We start from the raw sequence: 13,892 nt of genomic DNA, 5'->3' as shown, positions 1-13,892 counted from the left end.
GGCAACAAGGGGTGTGAACATTGTCAAACAGTAGGCATTGTTGCATACAGGCATTTATGCAGCCTTACAAGGCAAGGCAACTACCAGTGACACTGAACTGAAATGACAGCATCATCGTAGTCCTTGTACAGTTGCAAGAGCATCTTGGGTTAGACATGTTTACTTGGGACAAAAGAAGGGCGACATCAAGCCCAAACACCTGCGCTAAAAAGCTAGGGTTCGACCGTTCGAGCAATAAGTTCGCAAGTCTTCTGAGCCTTGACGCCTATCAGTCATCAGACCTGCAATCCATTTGCATATGTGTGTTAAGTAAAGCAAAGAGTTAGTATCACGGCCCGTAGCGCCATATGCATGATATCCCACGAGCTCGCGAACCAAACTAATCGAAGGAGGGCACGCGCATGCGGCGCACTCCATCACACAACACACAAATTTCCTCTCCCTTCTTCTTTTTCATTCACAAGGAACCGGAGAAGATATGTATACGCGGGCGGGAGCTAAGAAAAAAGCAGCACGCGTGCGTGTCCATGCAGCACAGGCCGGCCAATCTTTTGCATGGCTTTCCCCCAACACGCCGTGCTTATAATCCAAAGCCCAATGGCGCCGCGGCTTATTGCAGGATCCACCACTCGCTTTGGCCGCCGGCGAGATCGCTTTGGCGAACTGATCGTTCGACCGCAACGGCCGATCGATCGATCGACGTGAGTGGACAGGCGGCTTGAGTTTTCTCCATGGTTGGTGCCGGTGTGTGTTCCCTTTTGATTTTTTTTTCCTTCTTATTACTCCGGCTCTGCCTGATGGACGAGCCAGCTAAAGCAGTCGTCGGAGCGGCCGCCGGTCTGTTCCATCAATCCGTTTCCTGGTGAGCTTTATTAGGCGGCGCCTTTCCACGGCAGGATCGGGTTGGTTTCGCAGGATGTCCTATCGTGCATGTCACGCGCGTAGAACGCCGTGATCTATTCCGATCGCTCCTAATTGCGCGCGGGCTCCGCCATTGAACTTTTTGATGATCAAACCCTCGTCGTACGGTCGCCCTGGTGGCCGATCTACTAGCTGCTAGTGCGCTAGTGCTGACGATCCACGGGCGTAACGTGTCGAGCTCCGTTCCGTCAGGGCATCGTCCCGATTTTCTTTCTCCGGGCTGATACTGACGTCGATCACGGTGTGTTGGGATCGGAAGCGTATAGATTAGCGTAGGCGTCGCTCACATGAATCATATGCAGTGCGGCCTTGGGATTTGCTTGATCCGCCGGCATATGAGAAGATAGATACCCTTTTCTAAAAAAAAAATGAGAAGATAGAGACATATACTTCTGTATAAAGTTATTTTTTTCTCATGAGGGCACGTCTCTGCCATCATGGACGCATCTTTTAGTTTTCTGTTTATTATTGAGGCGCTCCCGGTTGAAGGCTTTCAGTGGAGAGTGGAGACACACGCGGTTTCATCGTCGGAGACCGCAAGCACACCCCTTCCATATGTGCAGCATGATTACTTGCACGCATCAAACAGGCAAAAGGTCTTGAAGAAGCAATGATCAGACGAGGAAACGCGTCGGGCAATCAGAACGGCTTTCTCGATCATCCCGATGATGTGTTTCCGTGCTGGTAGTGCTGCGCGCGTGCATGCATGTTGCCTTCCAAGGCTGTCCTGTATACTGAACTCATACAGCTCGATTTATCTTGATTAGAGCAACTCCAACAAGCAGACACAAAATTTCCGCGCGTGTTCGTTTAGATCAAAACGAATGAAAAAATGTTTAACGTGGCGATCTAAACGGACGGGAGTCGTGTTTTTTGTCCGCACATGATCCATTTCAAACATAAATTTAGGTCATATTTGCGTCGGCACGGACACACAGCTCGCGCACGACGCCCGCCCTTGCCTCCCCTGGCATGCATGTCGGTCACACATTGGCCATTTCACCTTTCCTCTTCCTCCCATCGACATCCAACAACCAGACCAGTCCCATACGTCGCCTCCGCCACCCACTTCTGGTGTATAGGCCGTCCGCCTGCCTGCGCTCACACCTCCCCCAGTAGCACGCCACCCCTCGGCGCCCCCCTACTCCTGGCGTTTGGTGGAGCGTTTTCACCGCCGTCGCAGCACCCCGACGTCGAAGCGACCACGCCCTTGCCTCCCCTCGCCGAAACTATTCAGATGCTTGCATACGGACTACCCGATGATCTCATTGGTGAGTATGTCTGAATAAGCGAGTCCACGTGCCTAGACTCCATGTATAAGTTTTGCAAGGTTGTGGGGGCAGTGTTTGGTCCGGAGTACTTGAGTGAGCCAGCTGATGCAGATAATGCGTGGTTGTTGCCAATCAATGGAAGTAGGGGCTTTCTCGCGATGCTTTGTAGCATAGTTTTTTTTTTTTGGCTTTGAGAGTGGAAGAAGCGCCCTTCTTCTTGGCATGGGCAATACATGGACCACGTGAAAGCTTGCACTGTCATACTTGACATCGTGGCTTCACGAGATCTCTGAATTTGACACTCTTTCTTCGACATGACCGGATCTCACAATGACATCAGCGTGCTTCAACGCTCTTCGATGTTTGCGAGGCTTGCAGAAGGCAACTGCCCGATAGTCGATATTGAGATCAATGGCCACCACTACAACAAATCATACTACGACCTTAGCTGATGGTATCTATACTCAATGGACTAATCTTGTGAAGATAGTCCCCAACTCTACAAGAGAGACGAGGAAGAGATTTGCCCAAGCACAAAAGAGTGCCAAGAAGGATGTGGAGCATGATTTTGTGTTCTTCAATCTCAATGGGGCATCGTTCGGTATCTTGCTAGAACTTGGAGCACCAAAAAGTTATGAGATGTGATGACTGCTTGTGTGATCATGCACAACATGGTCGTAGAGGATAAGCATTCGGATAAAATCTACGATCAAGGGTTTTAATTTCAGGATGACAATGTTGTGACGAAGCATGGAGGAGCGCCTTTTGCACAGTTCATCGAATTTCACCATCAAATGCGTGATTGAGAAACTTGCATTCACTTGCAAGATGATTTGGTTGAGTATATAATGCGGCTCATGTTGGCAACCTGTTGCCTGTAGATGTATCTGCTATTTTTTCATTCAAAAGTATTTGAGGTAACTTAGATTTTGTTTGACTTGTAAGCTATGGAATGTTTATTTGGTTGTGAAACTGTGTGATATTTGTAATTTCTTTGTTATATGAACTTTTTGCCAATCAAAATTGGCCGCAATCCCAACGCGAGGACGAAAACGCGTTTACACGTCGGGCATGCCGTCGACCCAAATGCGAAGGGAATAGACACGCCAACCCAAACAAATGAAAAAGTGAACAAAACATACATCCGTTTAGATCCGCGCTGAAGTTGCTCTTAGCACTTCGTTTTAGCCTTGCATGCAGAAAAAGGCCTAGCCAGGACGTCCTAACTGTTGTACGCTGAACGAGACATCATCTTTTTTTTTTGGTAGAACAACAAGCCATCTTCTTTCTTTAAAACGAACTTCCGTTTCCTTGCAAAATACACCCTCAATCTCATAATATAAGAACGCACTAGTGTTAAAAACGTTTTTATAATATGAGGCGAAAGGAGTATTACGATAGATTTGTTTGCAGATTCTTTACTATGACGTGTCGGATGACAGGTGGATCTGGCACTAGAGGAAGCAAAGCAAAAGCAAATCCACGTGAAGAAGAAAACAAATCCGCAGATGAGGCTTTGCTCTTTGTGCTCCCTCATCCATGCATATGCATGGTAGGTCCTTCCTTCCTCAAAGCGAGCTAGAGAGTGAGCCCTGCACTCATGAGTCTCCACATATTAATATGTGTTCTTGGTTAAAAGGCTGATCATCATCTCTAGCATGTACTCCAGTTGGGATTCAGGATCCTAGTAGTAGTGCCGCCCAATCTCTCGAGCCAATCAACTTCACAACTCTGTAGCTACACCGATCAATCAGGCACCCAAAACTTCCAAGATAAATCACCGCGGCTTCAGGCCGGACGCAGGGTGGTCCATCACATCGGTTAGAAACTGGAATGGCTCGCTCTATCCCCATAGTCCACACAGCTTGTCCTGCCTGCCTGCCTGCCTGCCAGTCTTTTCTCAACAGAATCAATGAAAAGATCGATGCTTACCCTGCTCTCCGGTTCAACGAAAACGAGAAGTTGCTCACGGTGCTTCACATGACAGGCAAAGAAGGTTGCTGCCTGGTTTTGTCCTTGGGTTCATTTCCTCATCCTCCAAGATATTTTGGATTGATCGTTAGCAGAAAAAGATGAGCGTACGCATGCCTCGTTGGCGTCCTCCTGATTGGGCGTCAGTCTGCTCACGCGGAAGCCTCAGCGGAGTAGGGCCGCGCTCTGCACGACCAGGCGAGGCGATTGGCAGAGCAGCGGCATCGTATCGGATAGCGGATGAGCACCGCCGGAGGTACATGGCCGCACCATTGGACAGGAAGGAAAACTACGTGCACTTGCGTCGTGGGTGGAGTGAGATGTCGGTAAAGCGAGCTGAAAGCCTGAAACGCACCGGATAACAAGAATTGAATACCCCATCCCTGTGCTAGCTAATGGTTAAGCATAAGATCCGTTTGCTCGGAAGCATGCCGACGCTGATGGTGCGAGCAGCCGGTGCAATGCAATGCAGAGTTGCAGACCGCCGGTGGCAGGCAGGCAGGGCCCAGGAGGATGTGCACCCGTACATTGTTTTTTTTGGAGGTTTTCTTCGGTGAGAGACGCTCGTTAGGTGGGCGTTCATTAGCTAAGACTGTAGGACGACGAAACGGGATTAATTGGCGAGTGGCGACACGACTGGATTGTGGATTCGGTGCCAAGATTCTTCCTTCAGCGGGTCGATGTCGAACCGGGTGCAGTGTGGTGACGGCGGTGTGGCTGCGAAGCCGTACAGCGGGACGCGCTGGTGGGATCCGGGCCGCGTCAATCGCGACCCCGAAGGAAAAGAAAGAAAAGCAATGGGGCAAGTGGTAGGGAATGGTCCGATGAACCGTGTCTCTCTCCGGGCCGGTCTCGTCCCTTTCCACCGGCGCAGGAAGTCTACAGCGAGCGCCTGACATGGACGCCCGGACGTCGCTGTGCCTCCATGGCTCCATGGACCGCGCTCCCCTACGGCTACGGCTCCACCGGTCCTCCGGTATGAGCACGGCCGTCTACACACGTGCTTTCACTGTGCCTGTCACAGAAATAATGCCTGCGTCGACACTGCGTGGACGAGCGTGGCGCTCCCGGGCTCCATAGCCGGAGATACGCGTGAGCAATGGCCGGCGGGCACACGCAATCTCACGAGATCGCTGCGCGCATCCTCATCGACCAGATCGATCCCTGGGTATGGACACAGTAAAGGGCGTGGAGATCGCGCTTGGAGATAGATCGACCGAATCCGTGGTAGCGAAACATGAAGATCCACTAGCGACCGGTTCGACCAAGGATGCAACGGCCTAACGCTAGCTAGGTGTGCGTGCGTTCCGGCGTCGCGATCCACATCACGAGAAGTAGAAAATCTGCACCGCCGTCCCGTCTCGATCGATCGCAAGGGAGGCACGGCAAGTTATCAAACACACATGTGCAGTCTCCTTCGCTTTGAAATACTGGACCATACGTGCGGGAGGTACAGATTGCAAGGTTTCTTGATGATGAATCGCCGATCGAGCCGCCACAGGTACAGACACAATTCCTTGTCAAAACGACCAACGTACGTACGGTGCCCCTGGAGATCGACCTGGATGTAACGACGGGTCGGGATACGGGCTGGTACGAGTATCCGGAGGGAGGAGGATGCAACGGTGACGCCGGGTCGACGTAGTAGTAGTGGGGGAGATGGCAACCGGGCGAGAAGGTTTCGTGCGCAGGTGAGGGGACCTGATGCAGTGACGCCGCGCTGTGCCAAGGGTGTGCGTTGAAGTGGTGGGGGAGTGTCGACATTGTAGTATTGCACACATTATGTGCGCAAAGAAAACGTGTTCTACTCCTAAACGCCAGGTATGTACAGTGTTCTTTTTGTTGGAATGAGTACAGTGTTGTTGAGTTCTAGTCCCCTTTAGAGCAACTTTAACGGGACGATCAATTTCATCCGTCATCGTCCGTTTGGATCCGTACGGACATAAAATACGGCCCAACACGCCGACCCAAACAGACGCGCATCTGCTTTTCGTCCGCGTGCCGACCTGTTCCCGATCCAATTTTGAGTCTTTGTGTTGAAGCGGGCACGGACGACGGCGCTTCCACCATTCCCTGTCCCGCCAGTCGGTGGCACATTGATCATTCTCCACCCCCATCTAGCCCTCGTCTCGCCTCGCCCCCAATCCCCTCGCCGCCGCCGCCGCCGCCCAGTTCCGGTTGCGTCCTCCCGTATCGCAGCGCCTACCCCACGCCGCCGGCCGCAGCGCTGCCAGGGCACCGTAGCTTCCCCAACCACAACCCGTCGTCGCAGGTCAGCTTCATCGTCCATGCCGGCAAGCTGTTCGATAGTTTGGCTCAAGGTACAAAATGGACTGCCCAGACGAGTTTTTTTCCCATAATGTTCTGTGCGACTCCGACGATTCCTCGTCCGACGATGAGGAGATGTTGCTTGCCGTGTTGGTCCATGACCACATTAGTAGGAAGCGGCCGCTTTTCCGGGGCATGTTTCGGCGTTGAATCGCAACCGAGAGAGCGGCCATTTCCTTCTATGGAAGGACTATTTTGACTTAAGCAATCCGTTCTTCAAACATCAGAAATTCCGACGTCGTTTCCGTATGGCTAAGCATGTTTTTAATCGGATTTGAGAGGGGGTGGTCGGATACGATAACTACTTCGAGTGCAAAGAGGATGCCGTTGGAAGGATTGGCTTCTCATGTTATCAGAAATGCACTGCTACCATCCGGATGCTTGTTTATGGAGTACCCGGTGATCTTATCGATGAGCACGTCTGTATGAGTGAGTCTGCATGCCTAGAATCGTTATACAAATACTGCAAGGCTGTGATTGCAGTGCTTGGTCCTGAGTATTTGAGAGGGCCAACTGCTGCGCACACAACCCTCTTGTTGGCAACCAGTGCCAGCCGGGGCTTCCCAGGGATGCTTGGCAACATAGACTGGATGCACTGGGTATGGAAGAACCGCCCTTCTGCTTGGCAAGGCCAGTACAAGGGCCATGTCAAGGCTTGCACTACCATAATTGAGGTTGTGGCCTCTCAAGATCTCTAGATCTCCCATTCATTCTTTGGCATGGCCGGATCGCACAATGATATCAACGTGCTTCAACGATCGCCGGTGTTTGCAAGGCTTGCCGAAGGCAACAACCCGTCGGTCAATGTTAACATCAACGGTCACAACTACAACAAATGATACTATCTAGCTCGCGGAATCTATCCACAGTGGACCATTATTGTGAAGACAATCTCCAACCCTATGGGAGAGAAGAGGAAAAGATTTGCCCAAGAGCAAGAGAGTGCTAGGAAGGATGTTGAGCATGCCTTTGGTGTTCTGCAATCTCAATGGGGCATAGTTCGGTATCCTGCTAGAACTTGGAGCACCAAGAAATTGTGTGAAGTGATGACTGCTTGTGTGATCATGCACAATATGATCGTAAAGGATGAGTGCCCAAACGTTTGCACAATCAAGCGTTTGAATTCCAGGGTGACAATGTGACAGCCCGAGACCGACGTTCCAGAAGATTCCCCCTGTATTTCCGTTTCCGTCGTGTGATTATTTCGTTTGTTGCACGATCATTTAGTTTGCATCGTCGCATCATGCATGGCATCTTGCAACGTCTGTCACGTGTGGTGTTTTGAGTTTTGTGCTTCGAGTGATCACCGAGTCGTAGTGCGATAGTAGCTCCCCCTCTCCCCTCTTATTTCGTTTTTTTGTGGTTTTGCTAAAGTTTCCGTGTTAACCCCTTCTAAAAAATCGTCTTCTTTTGAAAAGGTCCTTTTATTAAATGCGGGGGCAACCCTTGGGTTTTCTTTATTTTCTCCTTTGGTTTTATTTTAAAACCGTCTCATTTACTTTTCTCCTTTAAAGGGCTTTTATTTTATTCTTTATATAAAAGAGGTTTTATTTTATTCTTCAAAAGGGTTTTAATTTTTAATTCTTTAAAAGGTTTTAGTTTTTTATTCGTTTAAAAATGCCAATCTATTTTTAAAGTTGGGTATATTTCTTTAAAAGGAGTAAAAGGCATTTATTTTATTTTATTTTTGTTAAAAGCCTTTCTTTATTTAATTTTTTTTTCTGTTTTTAAAGTTTGAAAAAAAACAAAGGGGGAGGACCCCAGGCCAAGGCCCAGCCGGCCAAGGCCCAGGCCTCCCCTCCCCAGCCTGCCCTAGCGAACCGCCCCACAGCCCCTCGTCCTCCTCGCATCTCCCCCGTGCGCCGTCAGCCTCTCTTCCCCTCGTTCTCCCGTGGCCATTCCCGTTTCCCCTCTTCCTGCCCCGCCGCCGCTCGCCGGCCTCCCCTTGCCGCGCCGACCTCGCCGTGCCCCTCCCCTCCAGCCCCCTCGCCTCGCCTCGGTCTCGCCTCCCGCGCCGCCGCGCGCCGCCCTCGGCCCGGCCGCGCCTCCCGTCGTCGCTGTGCCCGTCTTGCCGGTGCGCCGTGCCGCCTCGTCGCCTCCCCGCATGCCCCGCGCGCCGCCTCGCCTCCCTGCCGAGCAGGCCGTCGTGCCGCCTCGCTGCGCGTCCGTCGCCGCGCCTCCTCGCCGCCGTGCTCGCCATGGCCGGCCTCCTCCTCCCCATGGAGCCGAGGAGCTGCTGCTCGCGGTGCGCCGCCCCGACCTCCTCGTGCGTTTTGCTGCTGCCCTGCCAAGTTTTGCTGCTGCTGCGTGAAGTTGCTGCGCCGCTGCCGTGTGCCGTTGCTGCTGCTGCGCTATACATGCTGCTTGCTGCTGCCTGCCGCTAGATGTTGCTGCCAAGCCTTGCTGTTCGTGCTGTTCTGTAGATGTTGCCTGCTAGCTGTAGCTTGCGTTGACTGATGATTTGCTGCTTGTGCTGGCTTACTGTTTTTGCTTGCTGCTAGTGCTGTTGCCGCTGCCCGGCTGCTAGCTTGCTGTAGTTGCTGTTGCTTGCTTGCTACTAGATAGGTTTTTTGATTCTGGTCTTGCTAGTTAGGCTAGGTGCTGCTAGCTTGCTAGCTTGTTGTTGCAAGTTGCTGCTGTTAGATGATGGTATGTTGCCGTTGTGTCGCCGTTGCCTGCTGCTGGTGCTGCTTGCGTCGCGTTGCTGTTTGATGTCGCCAGTTATGTCGATGAAGACCGCGTGCGTCATTCCCTCCTTCATGGAACCGACAAGATCGGCGAGTACCACGTCGTCCTCGACGACCCCGGAAATGAGTTCGACTTCCTCGACGTCGCCGAAGACCCGTGTTCGACTACTGAGGTGAAGACCGTAAGCCTCGCCGAAGACCGTGTACCACTACTTCAACTACCGGCACGGGAACGACTACTTCCAGGACGACAACTACTTCCACGACGTCCGCTACGAACCGATCCGCTTCGAATCACACGGTTCGAAGGTATACCGATGAGGCGTGTCGTGTAACGAACGGATGTGATGTATGAGTTGAGTGTATGTTGCACCGTATGTAGCCCGTTGCACGTGTACCTCTTTTGTTGTGCCTCAACACATGGGAACCCGGTAACCGGGATCACCCCATCTTTATTTACCGTTCCCGCACGCGTTTCCAGTATGTTGGCACGATATCTCGACGAGTATCGGGATAGGAACGTTGCTGTGGCTTCATTTCCGTCTTGCCGCCATGGTTCCCTCTCGCTCGCCATGGTTCCCCTTCTTGCCCGTGTTATGATCTTGCATGCATGACGCATTCATGTCATATAAATCTTGTGTTGCATGCCTCTTGTGCCATAGCTCTGTTCTATGTTCCGCGAGTTAAACCGTCTAGGGTGCCATGTAGGATCATCGCTTCACCCCTTGCCATGTTAACAACATTTATTATTGTCGTGTAAATAATCGGGAGTGAATTAAATAATTAAATGTGGAGTTTCGTCGATATGTGACCCATTGCATATCGAGCTTCACTTAATGTGTAGTGTTTGTGTGAGGTGAATTGACATGCCATGCCTTGCATCAGTGAACTGATCATGCATCATAGTAGGTTGTGCATCATGTGGTGCATCGTGTGGTGAATATTTGTGTTGATGTTTGTTTCCGGTTTGCTCATCTCGATAGAGTTCCGCAAGCGTGTCGGAATGTGAGGACCCGTTCGACTACGTCGGTTCGACTGCTTCTCAGAGTCATTCTTCTTCCAAGCGGGATCTCAGGCAAGATGACCATTTCCCCAGATACCATTACTATCATTGCCATGCTAGTTTTACCGCTTCTATCGTTTATGTCTCGTTGCCTACCACATGTTTACATATCAGCCTCTCAACAATGCCATGATAACCTTCAACCTGTTCGACCTAGCAAACCACTGATTGGCTATGTTACCGCTTGCTTATCCATGTTGTTAGCGTTGCTAGTTGCAGGTGCAGATGCTTCCATGTGATAACATGGGTTCCTTGTCATATCACCATACTATATGCTATTTAATTTAATGCACCTATATACTTGGTAAAAGGTGGAAGGATCGGCCTTTCTAGCCTGGTGTTTTGTTCCACCTTTGCCCCCTTAGTTTTCGGCTACCGGTGTTATGTTCCATAAACGAGCGCTACTAACACGATCGGGGTTGTTATGGGGACCCCCTTGATAATTCGTTTTAGTTTAAAGCTGGTCTAGCAAGGCCCAACTTTGGTACTACATTTTCCTAATAACTAATGAACTGCATAGGGAGTAATTAACCTAAGGATAATTTAATCAACCCCCGGGCCAGTGCTCCTCATGAGTGTTGGTCCAAATTGAGATAGTACGGGGCCACCGCAGGGCAACCCGAGGTTTGGTATCTCCTAGTGTGACCCATCCGTGGTGTCCTGAGAACGAGGTACGCGACTCCTATCGGGATCGTCGACACGTTGGGCGGCCTTGCTCGATTTGTTTTACCTTTGACGAAATATCTTGTGCATCGGGATTCCGGTGATGCTTTGGGTAATCTCAGAGTTGAGGTTTTCCACTAGGGAATCCGACGAGATCGCGAGCTTCGTGATTGAGGATTTCTATGCGGCTTGTGGTAATTTGTGATGGACTAGTTGGAGCACCCCTGCAGGGTTAAATCTTTTCGGAAAGCCGTGCCCGCGGTTATGTGGCAACGTGGAAACTTTGTTTAACATTGGTTCTAGATAACTTGAAGTTAATTAATTAAAACATGCCAACTGAGTGCGTAACCGTGACTGTCTCTTTCGTGAGTTCCTTCTCCGATCGAGGACACGGTGGGGTTATGTCTGACGTAGGTAGGTGTTCAGGATCATTCATTTGATCAACCGTAGTTCACGTCCGCTATGCGTAGATCTTCCCCCTCTTATTTCTTGTACTCGTAAGTTTAGTCACCAAATATATGCTTAGCCGCTGCTGCAACCTCACCACTTAACCATACCTCACCCATTAAGCTTTGCTAGTCTTGATACCTTTGGAAATGAGATTGCTGAGTCCCCTGTGGCTCACAGATTATTACAACACCAGTTGCAGGTACAAGTAAAGGTTACTTGACGCGAGCGCGTTGATTGTTCATTTGGAGTTGCTTCTTCTTCTTCTTCTTCTTCTTCGATCTAGGATGGGTTCCAGGCCGGCAGCCTGGGATAGCAAGGATGGACGTCGTTCTTCTTTTCTCGTTTGTTTTCGTCCGTAGTCGGACCCTGCTCTTCTTCATGATGAATATGTAATGTACTGCTGTGACTCTGATATAGCTTGTGGCGAGTGTAAGCCAATTCTATTTATATATCTCTTCTTTTCAGTACATGTACTTGTAACGATATCCATTCTTGCGACACGACGAGATGCGTTTCTATCCCTGACGAGGCCTTCGTGCCAAATTGAAGACATGGTCGCATCATGGGCGTGACAGACAATGTAGTGCCTCAGCATGGCGGAGAAGCGACATCGTTTGCAGAGTACACCCAATTTCATCATGAAATTCGTGATTTGGAAACTCATATTCAGTTGCAAGATGATTTGGTTGAGCATATATGAGATCATGTTCGCAATCAATAGGTGTATTTTGTAGACAATTTAATTTTTATCGGGCTTGTAAAACTTTGCTATATTTTATTTTTGATTGTGAAACTTTGCTATATCATGCAAAAAATCTTTATTTGTTCAAAAACCGGCGGCTATCCGACCAGATGGAAAAATATGGGTCGAGCCAGCATTGGGCGCGTTGCCGACCCAAATCATAACCCGGGCGGACACGGAGCCCACGGACAACCCAAACGGACGAAAAGCGGACGAAATCGATGTCCGTTTAGGTCGGTCGGTTGGAGTTGCTCTTACGCTCTCTATGCTTAGAGCATCTTCAACTGTTGCCCCCCTGCTTGAAATATTGCCTCCTATGGGCTGACCGGCGATATTTTCGTCATGGGGGGCTCTCGTTTCCAGCCGCCACCCCAAATTCGCCCCCATCAGTCGATTTTAAACAAGAAATTTAGCTTAAATTCAATGAAAATTACTCAATTTTGGACGAAATATAGGCGGTTTCATTCATATTTATACAAATTTAAAAACATACATAAAAACTTAAAAAAACTATGTTGTCACCCCGAGCCTAGTTCATGCCCAGGAGCTTGTAGAAGTCGGTGTAGTCGCCGTCGTCATCGTCGCCGCCGTCGCTCGGTGGGACGCCTTCATCCTTGTTGCAGCCATCACCCCACCGCGAGACCTTGGAAACCCAACCGACAGCACGGGAGCCGAGGCGATGAGGACGAAGCCTCTCGGCGACGCGGAGTCGCTGACTCGGCGGGTCCAGGCGGGAGGAATTGGCATGGTTTTGTTTTCGTGCCGAATTCGTTTCCCATGACGCCCCCAAACACGTTGGATTCGACATAGGTCTGCTGACGCCAATTCCGACCCTAATGGACGAAATTTGGGCTCCTTGGGGTGTGACTAGGTGATTTTTTTGTGCCGCGGTAAAAAAGGGGCCTGGGGGCGGCGGGGAGGGGGGGTATTGGGGGCATGGTTGGAGATGCTCTTACGGTCCACGTTACGAGCAAAAAATTCTCCCATCATGTGATGCTCTGGCTTGTGGGGGAAAAAGCAGCCGAGAGCGTCACGATGCCATGTTTCCACGAAAGTTCACACATAGGTAGAACACTTCGGCGAAGACATGAAAGGTCAATATAAAGGAGGAGAAAGAAACCATGTCTACAATCTTATTTCTGTTAGAAATATTCCCTAGAGGCAATAATAAAATTATTATATTTCCTTGTTCACGATAATCGTTTATTATCCACGCTATAATTGTATTGATTGGAAACTCAAATACATGTGTGGATACATAGACAACAGACTGTCCCTAGTGAGCCTCCAGTTGACTAGCTCGTTGATCAAAGATGGTTAAGGTTTCCTGGCCATAGGCAAGTGTTGTCACTTGATAACGTGATCACATCATTAGAAGAATGATGTGATGGACAAGACCCAAACTATAAACGTAGCATATGATTGTATCAGTTTATTGCTACTGTTTTCTGCATGTCATTGTATCTGTTCCTATGACCATGAGATCATGCAACTCCCGGACACCGGAGGAATACCTTGTGTGTATCAAACGTCGCAATGTTTTCGGGTGACTATAAAGTGCTCTACAGGTATCTCCAAAGGTGTATGTTGGGTTTGCATGGATCAAGAGTGAGATTTGTCACTCCGTGTGACGGAGAGGTATCTCGTGTTGGAATTATGCCCTAGAGGCAATAATAAATATGGTTATTATTATAATTCCTGTATCAAGATAATAGTTTATTATCCATGCTATAATTGTATTGAATGAAGACTCATTTACATGTGTGGATACATAGACAAAACACCGTCCCTAGCAT

The sequence above is a fragment of the Hordeum vulgare genome, chromosome 4H (genome assembly GCF_904849725.1).
Source record: "Hordeum vulgare subsp. vulgare chromosome 4H, MorexV3_pseudomolecules_assembly, whole genome shotgun sequence".
NCBI lineage: Eukaryota > Viridiplantae > Streptophyta > Magnoliopsida > Poales > Poaceae > Hordeum > Hordeum vulgare.
The sequence above is the reverse complement of the archived record's forward strand: the minus strand, read 5'-3'. Positions refer to the sequence as shown.